The sequence below is a fragment of the Pagrus major genome, chromosome 23, assembly GCF_040436345.1.
Source record: "Pagrus major chromosome 23, Pma_NU_1.0".
NCBI classification, from domain to species: Eukaryota; Metazoa; Chordata; class Actinopteri; order Spariformes; family Sparidae; genus Pagrus; species Pagrus major.
The window spans coordinates 516883-534363 of NC_133237.1; the positions used below are offsets into that span (position 1 = coordinate 516883).

Here is a 17481-nt window from a genome sequence, read left to right on the forward strand (position 1 = left end):
CCAGACGCACAAAAAACCCTCTTGGACCCATACCTCAGTCCAACAGGAAGTCCGCCATTTTCCTTCAAAGTCGATCCTTCGCCATAAAGCAGGAAGTCCTTATAACTTCAACATACAATTTCCCATCTGCATCAAATTGCTCACACATGTAGAGGGGCTCGCCCTGAATACGTCTCTGCATCAATACTGTGTCATATCTATAGCGCCACCCACTGGACATGGGAAGTCATTGAATATGTCACTGTTGTGTTTTCAGTGACACGGATTCCAGTTAGGTAGGAACCTTTCCACAGACAATGGGCGAGCACACATCTGGTTGCGCGCACTCTGATGGCACCACAGCCCGAGGTACGTGGGGGTCATCGAAATTAACCGCACTGCTACGCCCACCAGGAATAACGTAGGTGTAAGCTTTTGACAACTTTTCATTATCAAGTTATGAGGATGACACTTAGTGACTGGGAAGTCTGTGGCGTTAAATCTGTAGGACAAGTTAAATAAAGTACGAGGCATAGAAATGGGAATGTACAAAATGGGAAAAGCCATAAGAGGGGCGTTAGGGGGCGCTACTGAGCTGTCGTGCCGCGCCTGAGGGAAGTTGTGGTATCGAATTAACGTACTCATGGGTTAGAAGCTAAAAAAAAAATTCCAACAAAAATAATTCTGGGCTAAATCCTTGAGACCCATAAGTCCTGTAAACTTCATGATGATCCGAGAAAGTTTTTGGTCACATGACACGACGTTAGGTGGCGCTATGGAGTCCCCTGGCCACACCCACCCCCAATCATTTTGAATTCTAATAGCAGCACACCAATGTGACGTATGTTCCGAGTTTGGTGAGTTTTGGGGTATGTTCAGGCCGCCAAATATGCAGTCGAATGGAAGGAAAAAGAAAAAGAAAAAAATAATCCTTACAGATACAATAGGTCCTCGCACGAGATTCGTGCTCGGGCCCTAATAAATAATCCTTACAGATACAATAGGGCCTTCGCACTGTCAGTGCTCGGGCCCTAATAAGTGCCTTGTTTGAAAACTGCTATGTGAAGACGATACTTTTGTAGATTTCAGCACTACTGAAGGATTTATGTTTTGTTTTTGTAATGTTTATGTGCTGAGACGGGTCACATGGATACTGGTATATCATTCAGCTTTTATATTGTAAACCGTTGTATTGTGATTATTTCTTTCTAAATAAAAGGAAAATTACACAATGAAAGAGTAGCTGTAATATAGCAAATTGAGGATTCCATACATTGTGATGCATCAAAATGCATCAAAAATCGTATTGCATTCGAATTACTGACAACTGCATTGTAATCGAATCGAATCATGAGACCAGTGAAGATTCACACCTCCAATCTATACCTTATAAAGATTTTAAAAGTGTGTTTATGTACAGTATTATATTGTCGACGTAATAAAAAAAATGATAGATCAGATGTCGTGTTTCAGATCAGATGTGTGTCGCACATTTGCACATGTATGCACAAAGTTGTTGTTTGGTAGTATAGAAAGCTCTCTTCCAAACAGAGAGTGGTATCCTATTGTCTGAAAGAATGGAAGAATTAATATACATGGATAACACAAAAACATCAGAACTATAAAAATCATATTTGTGTGGGAAAAAATAGTTGTATACAAGCACTCATCCACAAATGAAAAATGAACTATTAATGGTTCTCTGAGGCTAAGACGGGCATGTTCACACACCTGAACTCACACACGTTTCAGGACTTAGCTGGCATATACTGTATATACAGAAGTCTATCCCTTCCCTTTTTCGTGCGAGTCTGTGTGTGTGTGTAGTCTGTGCTGTGCTGTAAGAGGATTGGATGGCAGTGACAATCTCCCTGAGAACTTGACACTGTGTGTGTGTGTATGTATGTCCATGTGTTGGTATGGGCTAAAAAAAACTCTCAAATACACTGACAAAGTTGCCTGAAACTGGCACGACTGAAGCATGTATGTACGTGCATGACTCAATAAGCTGTACCATTTAACTAGGCCTTATTCACATTCACACACACACACACACACACACACACACACACACACACACTATTGGTTAGTGCTAGTTCACATAATTTAATCAGCTATAAATATCCAACTGTACAACCGTTGGAACAGAACTAATCCTCATCAGTCAGGATGGAGAAGGGCAGAGTGAGAGACACACAGGTCTGAGTATTTTAAGTATAATTACATTTTACACTTTACTGAACTCTGCTCTACTCAAGCAGAATGTGTTTCCTCTTTAAAATGATATGAATAAAAGCACAGGTGGAAATGTATTTGTGGATATATAACATACCTTAAAATGTTTTTTTGCAAGGCAAGGAGGGTCGAACAAAAAGATTAGGTGTTGGTTGCATTATGGGAAATGTGATTTTGGAGCTTGACTCACACTAGGGATAACAAATCAGGATATCTCAACCTCTGCAAAATAGATTTTGACCATACTTGACATTACTAAATCAGTGGCGTGCCCCTTTACATGGACATGTATCACACAATTTGAGATGAACTTAACAAAGCAAGCTTTTTCATTATGGGCAAATGTTGATAAATTACAATATAGGTATGTGTGATCAGCTATAATTTATTGCGGTTAATTCTGTAAATAACATGGACAAAGAAAACTACAGAAAAGAAAGCTGTACAATACTTGCTGCAGTATTCTAAAACATTCTCTGTTTATACCATATAAATATACAATTTAAAATGTTTTCCAATTAATTCAAATATTATTTATTTCCTTAATCGTTTGAGTCTCTGAACAATGTATTTTTTTTAAGAAAATGCATATTGTTACACTAAATGCTATTGCTATGCTATGCTAAAAATACTGTCTAAAGATGTGATTTGATATGTAAGATATGTTTGGCTAATTTGGTGGCAAATAATTGGCATATGGCTCATATGTAAATATAACGACAAGTAACCAGTCAAGTAACCTATGGACACACTCAAATTTGCCCAGGATGAGGATGATTTGAGATCTGATCACTCAGTCCGGGCCTCATGTGACCACATTCTTTTAGCAGTGTGTACGCACATGTGTCCTGGGCCACACTGAAGAACTTTTTACTTATAGCCTTGGGTAGGTAAAACCTCCCTTCAGAGACATTTCTCCAAAACACATTAACATTCACTGCCTGACTATACCAACACCAACTCAGGTTGGTAAGATTGTAGAAACCAGCAAAAGCTAGCTAAAATTTAAAAGTATCCAACTACAGAGCCACTCCTCCAAATCACATGTACACACACTGTCTGACTATACAGGCTGCATACAAATGTTTGGATTTCACCGCACTTGCAGACTTGTGGACTTTGCAGGCGCAAGGTTTGAGGGCTGTCCAAACTCACAATTCACCCAGTCCACAAGAGTCCTTAAGAAGAGAGTCTGCTTGGGTTGCAGATTTCCTAGAAATTATTATGAATGTGTAAAACAGTTACTTTATTATAACATTACATGAAGCTTGCAGGCTAGAAATAATGTTCAACCACATTATAATTCAGAAATATTTAGAAGTACAGACTGTCAAGGTAATCGAAATGCATTTTATTAAATGATTATGTAGTCTTTAGGCCTGTTTATCAGTGGCTTATAATTGCCTTGCAGACTTGATTTGATGACAGTGAACACGTCACAGTACGTCTGATTGAGGCCAGCAAGGGCTCAGTCCGCAAGTTCATAGGGTAGAGATTTGGATTCAGCCACAGACTGCCTCGTAGCTCTCGCTGGCCCACTAGGAGATATAGTAGCAGCTAGTTCACTACCTTCAACATGGCCTCTTGGCTTTTTAGAGCAATTAATATATAGCCAAACAACTCTGTTAAATACCAAAATGCCACAGTCCTGTGAACACAAGCAAAATAGTCGTCATCAACAAACCTCAGGCCGAAAAGGCTAACCACCATGATAGTTACTCCATGTGTGCCTTATGCTAACATTAGCTGCTGAAGGGGGCTGTTGCTACCCCTGTAGCTCTGTTCAGCTCAGGGGCTGTTTACTGGGAGCACAGCACATTGTTGCCATCACTAACCATACCCAACCTCATGTCTCATTCACATGTAAGAAAACACCTAATATTACCATTATATTAATGAATGAAGCTGTTGATGGTGAAACCCAGCCAATAATAGCACCTAAGTCACAGCCAGTCGTGGAAGGAGTATTCAGATCCTTCAGCAAAATGTAGTTAAAGTATTAATTAATTAAATTATTAGTACTGGTTGGCTCCTCTGACTGATGTATTATTATATATGACATAATAAGATTATTAATATGGAAGCATCAATATGTAAGCAGCATGTGACCTTCGTCGCTGCTGGAGCTTTCCTCATTTGTGGCGCCATTATGGATGGATGGCACCCCTAGCACCCACCCCTTTGCCTACATTGCTTTTGCAATAGATCGTTTCCTTTATCATTTGCAGTTGGAATGATCTAATTTCCTTGAAGGTGTCAACAACATTGATTGTGTATTAAAAAGTAAAGGGGAAAATGTAACCTCAAAGCATAACATGTTTTAACCTGTAGTCCTCAATGTTTCCCAACCATTCTCTGAACACTTACTGAACAATGTTATGACCAAGATCAGAAGCTAACAAGGAATCAGCTCACCTACAGGAACAAGCAGCAATCGCCTCTCCCAGTGTTCTTTAGAGGTGTAAATGCTGCCATTAATATCACAATATCAACCCAGGGTTTGCTAAGATGAGGGAGACCATCAGCCATCACATGTTGAAACACGTGGGCTGTGAGAATGCTGTCCTCTCTAAACAATGGACAAAATGTTACCTTTACCAAATAGTTTGAAGGCACAATGCAATGTCATCCAACATCACACCCCACTGGGAGGTAGTGTTAATTTGTCATCTATTTTTAATAAAGTCTTAGACTTGTGTCAAATGCCACTTTTACACTAACATTAGCATATATATGCTGCTTTTTTAAACACATGTTAACCTGCCAAAAAAAGGTGATTGAATCATTTCATGTTGCCAGGAGACAAATTCGCTTTTCTGTTGTTTTTTTTTCATGTATGTCACCACATAACAGAGAAGAGTAGAACAGCTGTCAGATGATCGGACAAGCAGCAGATCATATACCTCATCAGACTACATCCAGATGACATAAACCTTGTTTTAAAAATGAAAGTTGCCAAGGAGTTCTCTGTTGAGAGTTGCACATGTGCAGTACCTATCAGGCAGCTGGCAAGCCTCGTGTAGTGACATGGAGGTAACTGTCATTCTAACAGTGTTCACTTTTTTAATATCTTTTACTTCTCTATGGAACTTGGTGCAGACTAATTGATGTTCAAGCACTGTTCGAACAGAGACGAATGGAAAAGTATTAACAAGCCAGCATCCTTAACTTCAACACACCTCTATAGAATCGTGTCTGATGGCCGTAAATTAGCGTGTCCATCCGGCTAATGTGTTTTTGTCACAGCTGATCGGAGCTAAAGCTTATCAGTTGAATGACTACTGCAGAGTCATTTGACATGGGACTGACTGTTTGCGTGTTATCGGTGTTGTCCTGATGGCATGCAGCACAGAGGAAACAAAGCTGCTGCAGTTTAACAGTCAGATATTTCGACTGCTGTTTTTTGTCCACGAAAATAAAAACAGATTTTAGTAAAGTTTATCTTTCAAACAAAATTTTGGTCTCATCTTTTATGTCAAAAGTAATGCATGATGATGGTAACTGTTAGTGTTTAATGATGTTGGTGCCGTCTTGTCAGTGTCCTGTCTTCCTCGTGGGAAAAATGGTCGTTGACAAATAGTTTATGAAATTGTCTTTGTTTTTTTGAGTTTTTGTCTAAAAAGTAACATTACTGGGGTGGGATAGTGACGGCTTAGGTGTGAACCCACACTATAATAATATCCTCAGTGTAGTTGGAAATCTTAGCTGATTGTCATGTAATGCCGCACCAAACTGCCATGACATCAACACAAAAAAAAAATTTAGCAGTGAACCTGATAAATACGAAGCATGGATCCACAATACGGTCATGGTGAACACTGCTACGAGTGGCCAGCTGTTTTTTGATGTAGCCATGATACTACACATGACGCAATCAACCACAGTTGACGTTGATTTCTGAAGTGCAGAATACCTTTGCAGACATGAGTTTGAATCTGTGCTGCTTTTTCATCGTGCTCGCTTCCAGCTGTTTTGTGAGTCGTGTTGATAACCCAACAACAATATAAAGTGTTTATCTTAGAGCAGGCATGTCAAACATACGGCCCGTGGGCCGGACCCGGCCCGTTGGATGATTTAATCCGGCCCGGCATAAATTTCTGAGTATGTCAAAAAAAGAAGCGAGTCTCTAGCTCATTTCTATCAAAAGTTATGATTTTTTAAAATAATACAAACCAAGTTCTCTCTCCGGCCGCTAGGGGGCAGTAAATGTGTAAAAGAGCTCACATCCAGCATGCGGCACTGACACGAGTTAGTACCAGGAAATCAATATTACGACAGCATAAGTGCGTTCAAGATGAAACTGTCACTGTGGGAGACGCAGCTATCCAGCGGTGACACCACGCACTTCTCTTGTCTCACAGCTGTGCGTCCGAAGGCACCAGGCCGTCCCGATAATGATTTGGATAAATATAAAGACAACATAACAGATTTGCTGCGAGAGTTTGAGCGGAGGTTTCAGGTTTTCAGTGAACTTGAGAACAAATTTGGCTTTTTTCGCTCGCCATTTACAGTGAAGCCTTCTGATGTGCCAGCTGACATTCAGCTCGAGCTTATTGACTTGCAGTGCGATTCCGCTATGAAGGATAAATTTGGGTCCGTGGGATTGGATACGTTTTATCAGTATCTTGTGCCAGGTTACCCCAAATTAACAGCCATGGCTGCAAAGGTTCTCTCCATGTTTGGGACTACTTATCTTTGTGAACAGGTGTTCTCCGTGATGAACAATAATAAAACAAAGCAGCACTCAAGGTTAACAAATAAACACTTGAATGACATTGTTAAATGTGCTGCTACTCAGGATTTGACACCTGATATCGACGCACTTGTAAAGGCAAAAAGATGCCAAGTTTCAGGAGCCAGCAGCAGCAAGTAGACTGCAGGAGTGCAGTGAGAGAGAGAAAAAAAGTGTGATGACATTTGTTTGCACTCATGAATACAGATCATTAAAAATAAGATTAATCTGGTTTCATATTAAAGACAATTAATATTGTGCAGTATATTCTCAGCTTCAGTAGGCCCAGCCTAGTAGTTTGATCTGATGTAGTCTAATCTTATTGCCCATGCACTGCTAAAACTTTTATTTTGTATTTCTTTTTTATTTATTTCAAAGCAGTATGACAATTAAGGCAAAAATATTTTTTTTCATAGCTCCCACTTGAGTTTGTTTAGTGTGGTGAGCTGGTTCAGGTGTAAAACTGCATTCACTCAACTGTTAAAATAAACCAGTTGTTAACACATTCAATGCCAAAAATCATTTTTTTTCCATTGTTTGTGAATAAATGTGTTGTGCTTGGAAAAGATCCCTTGTCATCCATGATTATAATATGTAGGGTAGGCTACAAATGTAGGCTGAATGATAAAGCATAGTACTGAAAAACAAAGCTAAATATTTGGAGTTGACATTCTTTTACTGATCCGGCCCACCTGAGAACAGAAAGTCCGGATCCGGCCCCAGAGCCAAACTGAGTTTGACATGCCTGTCTTAGAGTAAGCAAGATTTTGATTTGTTAACAGTGATTTTCGCTAATACTACAAGAGTATTTACAGCCACTCCTTTGACCACTCCTAAAGACAAGCACGGCATCAGTTAAAGATACACCTTCGAGCAGGTTGCCCTGTTTTTCCAAATCCCTGGTGCTCTGGGCGTATGTCTAAATGAAATTGAGTCAAGCTGAGCCAAGTGTATGGACAAGCACTGTGGGTCCCCCCACTGGGGTCCCCTGCTTTATTCAATCTCAGTAGAATCACCAAGCTGAAGCTTTGTTGCACAACATCATGACAGTCCAGTGTCATTCCTAAGCAGATGCTGTTACATTTCATAAATGCAACACGGTTTGCCTAAAGCAGACTTCCTCTTGTACATGTGTCGGAGGAAACCACACACACAGTTTTCAAATCCAAGTATTGCAAAACACAAACTGTCTTGAAAAGTTTACAGTTCTCTACTTCACAGCTTGACTAAATGAAGAGAGAAAAATAAGACATAGAGTATAATCAAGAATAGGGATTCCAATACATAAAAAACAATGGACAACACAAATTCTGATTACAGCTAAAACAATAATCTCTCATTCGCACAGGGGAACTGTGTGCTAACTTCATTAAGAAGAGTAGCTCATATTTGAAACAGGATGTCAGTCTGTAAACAATGATAGGTGTTTATAACGTTTTGGGTAACAATTTTACTTTCCACCTCCCATTTTCTCGATTTTCTCGATTTTATGGAATATGTCTGATTCTCTCATCTGACTGCTCCTCTTTCGTGACAAATCAGACCCCAGGCAGTTTGCATTGGACTGACCTCCTCTACGTTAGTACTCAACTCCTGGGCCCCCCAGGGCTATGTGCTCAGCCCCCTCCTGTTCACACTGTACACCCATGACTGCACTCCCAGACATCAAGAGGACTCTATTGTGAAGTATGCCAACCACCACCATCATCAACCGTATTACCGTCTCATAAAGATGAGAATTCAGATCAGGAGGATATCAACAATCTTGCAGAGTGGTGCCCAGAAAACAATCTACTGCTCAAAATTGGCAAAACCAAGGAGCTGAGCTGTTTTGTTCTGACTCTGATCCGCTAGCAGGGGTAGTAACGGAGCCGCAACCGGGGACGAGACAACATCTGTGTGAAAGGGAACAGAAAACAGCATCCCTTTCCTGCAGTCAAAGCCAGACAGGGTCCGCTATTTAATGATGACGATTATGTAATTATGTAATTTAGATCAAAAAACGTATCTTCGTCACTTTCCATGATGCATGGTGGGTCAGGATCTCAATCACAACTCATTAAAACAGCTTCCATATGATTATAAACAGTCAGCAGATACATTTTTAGATTTACAGGAGGGCATCGGGGGAAACACGTTGAAAAAAACCCACAGATCTCAACGTCATGATGTGTAGCGTCACACATTTTTCAGCAAATCAGGCATGCTGTATGAAATGACACACTGGAGCTGCTTTATGACGGTGCTGCTTGGTTCAGTGTGAAAATACAAAGGCGGTGTAGCGGTGAGCCTTTGTTGCGGTGTTATTGTGGAAACTCTGTCTGAAAAGGGCTATTGTCTTCAATCATTGCCATCCTGGTTAAAAAAAACACTGAAAAAGCTCTACTTCTTATGGAAACTTAAGGAGGCTAAATTCCAGTACCAAATTCTTATAAATCATCAGTGATGTCTGTGAAGTGATGTACTGTATCTGCACAGAGATTACTAAAAGACGACACCCACCCCAGCCACAGACTGTTCACCCTGCTGCCATCTGACAAAAGATACAGAAGTATCTGCTGCCGTACCACCAGACTACAGAGCAGCTTCACTCGTCTGGCTATGAGATTCATCAACTTATCCAAAACACTCAATTCTTGTGTAGCATGAATGGAGTATGACTTACATTTCATTGTAAAATGACAATCAAATGAATCTTTGTTGTAGTGATGTCACAGTGTTAACTTTGCCCAAACATTATTTTGGTGAGAATAGTATTGTGTGAAGTGTAAGGATATGCTGCTTTTTCCTCCTGCTTTACTCATCTTTGGGTTTTGAGGTGTTGTTCGGACACAACACATATGATGACATAACTTTGGCCTGTAGGAAAAGGTGATGGTCACTTTCTTTTTTTGTCAATTTTCTGATGTTTTATACCACATAATTACTTGATTTTTCCAGAGAAAAAATCTGCAAATGAATCGATTATGGAAATAATGGTGTTGGAATTTGGATAAGTGTTAAACACGTCATTGAAAATGTGCTTGGTATCTCAGAAGTTAAAGCATATTCCTAGTCTTGAAAGCCACAGTGCACTTCAGTTTCAAGCAATAGCGCTGACTTTAAGGATCTGTTTGATTCAACAGTTTGCAACCAAGGCTTGTTCTTTCCAAACTACAGAGACTCCCTCCTCTACCCCCAAACACTCTCTCTCTCTCACACACACACACACACACACACACACACACACACACACACACACACACACACACACACACACACAGACCCCCACCCTGACCGCCAAAGTGGACCAGTCCTGTCAGCTTTCATTGTTAGGCCAGGAGATTGAGCATATCCCACCGATAACCATAGGGGATCAGAGAAAAAAAAAATTCCTACCTTCTCTTATTCACAAAGCCGGTTGTGTGGCTCCCTAGTTAGCACTGAAGCACTCTCTGAAAAGACGGGATGGAAGAACTGTCTGCTTTCTAAAGTAATCTTTCTGCACGGTTTGTCCGCCGCAGCAGTGATGGCAGTGCACTCTCTCCCAGTATCTCTTTCCCTCTCTCACCTCCTCTCTACCCCTCCCCGGTTCTCCCTGATGTCAGGAGGAGTGCGAGTAGCAGCGAAATGGTGAGAAACAAAAAGAGAGAGAGGGAGGGGGATGGCTAAAAAGAGCTCTAGGATCCATTCACATGCAAATGGACCAAGAAGCTTCCACTAATCCCTGAGAGGGTAAGGACTACGCCTCCCCTCCTCTCCCCCCACTCCCTATCCTCCTCCTCCTCCCCGTCAGAATCATTTACCCAGCAGTGGCTAAGCTGTCAGTAGTGCTGCAGCCACCACACTGCAGTTCCAAATCACCAGTAAGGCCTCATTCAGACAGAATCAGGAGCTGTAGTTTATTGACAGTGTTGTGCAGCAGTGTAGCGTCATTTCATGGCCTGTTTGTGTGACGTAATGTTTTGAACTTTAAAGGCCCGCTCATCCTGAAGATGGTGGTAATGCATCTCAAAGCAGTTTGCTGCCATCAAACAACAAAGGAGAAGCTGCTATGCTGCTATGCCACTAGCATTCCTGTCCTACAGTCCTAAGTAATTTATATTTGCATAGACAGATAAAAAAAAACACATTTACTTGCAATAAACCACCGGGAGTGAATATAAGTAAAAACATAACTTTACACAGAGAAATGTCCATTGTGTTCCCCCTGGTGCAAGCATTTAGCCATGCCACTTGTGTGCCTCTGATCTGCAGATCACTTCGCCATAGTAGGATTAGCATGCCCATCCTATAGTGACTGTTTATTCACACTGAGAGATTAAAAACACATTTACTTGCAATAATCAACCAGGATCATGCTAAGAGTCTTCAATCGATAACTTACGTGATTGGCTACCACAACATGACATCAGGTTGCTTTTCTCCAAAATTGATTCTGTTTTCTTTCCATTGCAGTCCGCACACACTACCCTTACTCAATATCCATAGTCATATTTTGATACATATATTAAATGTGTAATTGTAATGTTCTTCTTAAAAGATGCTAAAATTGGACATCCACAGAATATATTTTTTAATATGATATATGTCCTATGTATTTATGTTTTTGTAGGATTGTCATTTTAATGGGAAGCACAATAACCAACTTCAACTCTTTGCATCATCTCACCAATCACAAACATAAATGTAGCGCCCTGCTAATTTGTTTATATGGGTTTATCACATTTATTCCCGTCCGGATGCTTGGTCCTGCACCCTCTTCCGTCCTGCAGCAGCACGTGGCAACATCCGATCTCCAACCTCGTCCGCGATGTCTCTTGATTAGAAGCTGGTGATGCTAACTGCTAGCATGAGTCTTGTCGTGGTCTTCAGCTTGCACCAGCAATGAGCCCTCACTTCTGAAATACCACTCGTTACACTCTCAACAAAATAATCAAACAATCGCCTAACCTCCCGGTTGATAATGTAAATAATACCTTTATACAGTTATTCGAAAGTTCTGTTCAGACTTAACGTCTTTCTCCTTCTCTCCGCAGCTCTTTCTCCCGTCATCCCCCTCATTTTTTTCTCCCCTCCCACCCCTCTAACAATCCAACAGGTTAATCCCCAATCACAAAAAAATGATTGACACCTGCCAAAACAAATGAGAACCCAAACAAGGAACCTGAGGCATTCAAAAGCCTTTCAAAAGATAGGACATTTTGGTTTAATTCGCCACATTAACTATACAATATTAACAGCAGCAATACTTTTATAGACAGAACACTTTACCAACTGAAATAAATGTGATAAACCCATATAAACAAATTAGCAGGGCGCTACATAAACAAGAGCAAACTATCTGACAAATAGAGGAACAAGTTCAACATGTAATCCAGACTAAAACAGTTACAGCTGCCAATTGTAGGGAGGACATTTAAAAAAAATGACTGTGTGAATGTGTAATTAATAGGCTTATAATATCATTGCCCCATCATTAGAGCATGAGTATCTTACTATACTTACATTTGTGTATTCTGTTAAATCAACCAACCAGACTTGCAAGCAAATAAAAAATTATTATAAAACATAATTCAAAGTGGTACTGTCATACATGAGACAAGTAGATACAAGGCTTTAATGCTTAAATCCGTCTCTGTTGTAAGGTGATATCGGTTTAAAAAAGCAGAGCACATGGTTTTGACATTGTTGATTGCAGCCAACAGAAAAAAAGTGAAATGAAGAAAACAAGAGGGTAACCTCCTACACAGGAGTACAGTTCTCACTACCCACGGATCTTCTATAAATGATGATTCCATTTTCCAGAGAATTGATAGGTCAGAAGGCGGTGCTTTTAAATGTGATGCTCTGTTATCTCGAACATAACCTACTCCAGAGCAGCTTAGCATCCATGTACCATGAACACTGGAAACCCAGGGTTAACCCCCTAGTAAGTATAAGCCAATGTTGTTTTTCTTGTCCTGTGGTTTAATGTATGGAACAACTCAATATGGATCATTAACAGGATCATTTAAAACTTTTGAAAGTTATAACAGTTTTTAAAATAGATCAGTGATGTTGTCAGCGTGAATCAGTGATGAGTTTATATGGTATTTGTATTGCATCAGTGTTCAATTTATAAATCAGTTGACTGAACAAGAACAGACTAACCAAAACACAATCAGCCATTATAAAATCAATACTAATCAGTAAACAATAATACAATCTTCTATTTCAACTGTCACACAGAAGTCAAGTAACACAGGAACAGGAAGCTCAGCTTTCTGTAAAAACAGACACACTCTTAAAAGGCAAAGTGTCACTTGTGACCCAAAGGATATGTCTAGTGATATTGAATATTTTTCCTTATTGACTTATTACAGTCCCATGTAGAGAGCCAAACCAACAATGAAGTAATCCTACTCTGAAGTCTCGTGTGTGTATCAGAGTCTGATATGTCTTGCTGCTCTGTGCCAAACAGCTCCATTGTTGTCATAAAAAAAAAACCCCAAAAACCCCACACATTAATGGGCGACACTGTTGCACTGGATCACAGGTTCCTTCTCTGCCATGAACCCAGAACAGTGGCCAGCCTGGAAATACTCACTAAAGGACCAAATGTTTTTTTTCAAATCCATTTTTTATTTTCACCGGGAGCTCAGTGAACAAGGCTGAGGCTGTGTCTCAATTCAGGGTCTGCATCCTTCGAAGGACGCGGCCTTTGCGGCCTCCAAAGGCAAGTCCTTCGGAGGTGCCTTCGAAAGCCGCGTCCACTGTTGTTAAATGGGACTGTCTAGCCTTCGGAGCATTTCCTGGTTGCGTCACCAGATGTTCCCGCCCCTTACCCTTACGTCACGATTTCTGCCGCCCAGGCCCGCGAAAGTGACGATCTACACCACTTGATGTCATCATTTTCCTTCTTTCTTTCTTCTTTTTCGGGCGCGCAAAGGATCTTGGGATATGGGAGGCCGCAAAGGATAGTAGCGGTGCGTCCTCCAAAAAGAGGGAAAAGAAGGCTGCATTTGTGGGGTGCATTTGAAGGAGCCTTCGAATTGGGACAGCCTTCGCGCAGCGTTGTGACGTAATTGGCCTTCAAATGCGCCCTTCAAAGGATGCAGCCCCTGAATTGAGACACAGCTTGATTGTGATAAGAGGTCTGGCCAAACACGGCAGCATCTGAAACCGACGGCTGCCAATTTGACGACTTGCAATAATACAGTATACGGAATACAGTACCAAGGTGGTTTTCCTGCCAGGTTTGGATCCTGGCAACCTGGGACCTAATTTTATTCAGCTAATAGCACCGCTAATGTTAGCTGCATGACTAAACAAGCAGGTGGTAACTGTCTAAGAGGAGCTAAAGTCTGTAAACCACCTCAAAACTGGATTCTCTGTTGTCAAACTGGAAGTTGGTTGGAGTTTGTTTTCCATGCTAACACCAGCCATGCTCACTCGGAGCTCTGTACTGTCGGCGGTTATCTTAGCATCTAGTAAAGCATCTGTTAATCAGGAAATTCTATAAATCACTGAGGGGCCAGGCAATGCAAACAGAGGACATTATAGGGAAAACATTGTCTCCATAACATATGATCCAGTTTCAGTCAAATTAATGAATAAAGTTATACATTTGTGGTTGTGTACAGTAATGTGTGAGGCTCGCCCCCAATAACACTGTTACCTTGCCAAGGGTCTGTTGGGCCTTGACGGATGTATGTACTTTACTGAGTGCCAGTAAAGTAAAGTTTTATTTTATTATTCTATTTCTCTTAATCTACTTGATTATTATTATTGTTACACTTAATTAATTATAAGCTTATCAGTCATCTGTAAAGCACTTTGAATTGCACCAACATGTACAAAATGTGCTTTGTAGATAAAGGTCAATTCTAATTATAGTAATTATTCTAATAATTATAATAACTTTATTTACATAACACCTTTAAAAACAGAATTTACAAAGTGCTCTGACAGACAAGCAAAAGCAGGGAACTCAGGAAGACAATATAACAGAATAAACACACAAGAGTCACGTCAAACAAGGAGGCCTAGTCTAAGGAGAAGTTAAAACAAGAAGGCAACCAAAACGTCAATATGAGTCATTCAAAGTAAAAGGAATAAAACAGGAAAAATCCCAAAAAGCAATGCAAATAAAGGAATACAATCCATAAAGGACCATTAGAAGAAGGTATCACAAAAATCGATTTAAAAAGGGTAACTTCACATAAAAGCATGTCTGTATAAGTGATTTAAAGAAGTTATTGATTAATTGAAATATGTATTAATCCAATTTTCCCCACACTACTTCCTCCTGTTTGAGTAATGTTTGAGAAAAACTACAGCTGCCAGCTGTTGTAGGAAATTCTCGAGCCTATTCGTAAAACTAGTGTGTCTTCATTACACAATGGGAAGTGTAATGGTTACAGGACCAACTTAACCCTAGAATGCTAATTACTATACTGTGTCTTAACATTATGTTATTATTTATTATTCGTCTCAATATGACAAGCATTAAAAAATAGTAAAAAGTCCTTTCTGTCACACCCTTGTTTCCAATAACCATTCATTTCTGCATTTTAGTTCAAATGTTATCAATAGACTCTGCTCTCCGTTCCATTTGCTGAGATGCCAACACACTCACAGCTGACAAGCATGCAAACTAGTTTTCACATGTTCAGATCTGAGGTGCTGACCTTGAAACGCTTTCACCACGAAACAACAAGTGCCCCTAACAGTGTAAAGCAGCACATGAAAAGACTCAGCCTCTTGAACACAGAGGACTGTGGCTCAGCTAAAAGCTATTTAAAGGGGCTGATAAACAGGAAGGAGAGAGCTTTTCTTTACCTGGTATGGAAGGAGACACAGCAGTCAGCAGTGACACATATGTCCAACTGGGCAGGATGTCATATCACTGCCTGTGTGTGTGTAGAGGCGTGGCACTGTGTGTGTGTGTGTGTGTGTGTGTCAGAGGATGATGCATTTCCTGGCATGTGAGAGAAACTGTTTCCTGGTTAGATCTTCTGCTGTCTATATTACTCAACAACACAAGCTGCGAGATGACAAGAATGTTATCATATGTATATTACCATATGTGCATATCAATGAAGATTCTTAGTCATCAAGGTCATGTTAATTCTGAACTGAAGAAGCCTCTTGGATGAGAGGTGAAATGTCTTCAAGAAACTGAAACGAGTCCAGCTGCCTACAATACAGCCACTTAGAAATATGTGCGTATCTGTTTCCATGCAGAAGCTGCTCATTGCAAGGGGTGGGCAAAATGTTAACTAAACTAAATTAAATAAAAGAAAATTAAAAAAAAAGAGAATTAATAAATACCATTGTGATTTCAGATTTTGAAGGCTGAAGCTGTCAGCCCTATCAGGGTACACATAGTAGTAAATAGTTGCATATTTCCACTAGAGCCTTACCATTACTTGATTTTTGGAGGCGATAGTGGCCAATATTAACATATTTTTGCAATAAACTCTTAAAGGTGACACTTGTGACAAAGATATGTGATAGAGGTAGGACATTTTGACATCAGTGCACTGAAACTTTACTGGGAATTTAATCAATATAAACAACCACCATTACTTTCTGCATTATAATCCTGAAAAAAAAGTTTTCATATCAGTGCATATCAGACAAAAAAAATGCAGACAGTGATATATCTGTGATATAGATATATCTAGATTTTTGAAATGGCATCAGTGGCGCATGAAGATGCAGCAACTGGTAGCTCCTCCAAATTCTGCTCCATTTTTTTTTTTTAACTCTCATTCTTTTGGCTTTTTTTTCTGAAAACATGTAGTACCTATGGCAGAAATACTTTCATCAGCATTGGAGAAGAAAGCAGGTGTTTTGGAATAAGAGAAGCAGACTTTGAGCTGATCACTGCCAAAGGCATCCTTCAACCGTACCAGCGGGACTGCCCCAGGGAGGAAGAGGGTCGGAATAATAATGCTGATCCAGCATAGTTTTAAGGATGTTCCTAGCTTTCGTCCAGATGAGGAAAAGTAAATGGACAAATACGATTCAGGCTAGTCAAACGATTTTCTCCACCACAACAGATCAAGCTGTTGATGGTTAAGAGCTTTTCTTCCTTTTTTTCCCTTTAATTTCCCTCACCAATGGGCCCTGCCACCGATTCAGTGTGCTCAGTCGGCCGAAAAGCTGCCAACAAGGGTCGACTAGTGACAACAGTGCGGGAGACACCACAAAAACTAGGGCCACACTCACCAACAGCCCCAACATTGGCTGACGAGCTTGTCAGGGTCCTAATACAAAGGGAATTCCAAACTAAAATGATCTGATTAATCTAATAATTTAAAAAAATACGAACTTGATTTGTTAAGTAGAAGCCTGTTTTCTATCTTATACTCATACCTATATATATCTCATATATCTCATGCTCAGATTTCTGTCAGATCTTCTGCATTTTTAATCATGTTGAAATGGAAAAATTCACATTTTGCAGTTTCTGATGTATGATGAACTTTTTTTCTATAAGTGGATAGTGCTGCTGTGGTGATGAATTTAGACACGTTTGGTGTTCTGCCTTCTGTCCTTTCTTTCTT

General features: G+C 40.2%; 1 protein-coding gene across 2 annotated transcripts in view; it reads right to left on the bottom strand.

The window, feature by feature from the left end:
* Nucleotides 1–17481, bottom strand: part of septin12 (septin 12) — a 100930-nt gene that overhangs the window by 26122 nt on the left and 57327 nt on the right. The window contains exon 1 of one of the 2 annotated variants that reach the window (XM_073494254.1): nucleotides 15749–15823. The exons of the other annotated variant lie outside the window; for it this stretch is intronic. The gene's annotated coding sequence lies outside the window, so the exon portion shown is untranslated. Of the gene's footprint in view, nucleotides 1–15748; nucleotides 15824–17481 lie in introns of those variants that run through there. 2 annotated transcript variants of the gene reach the window in all.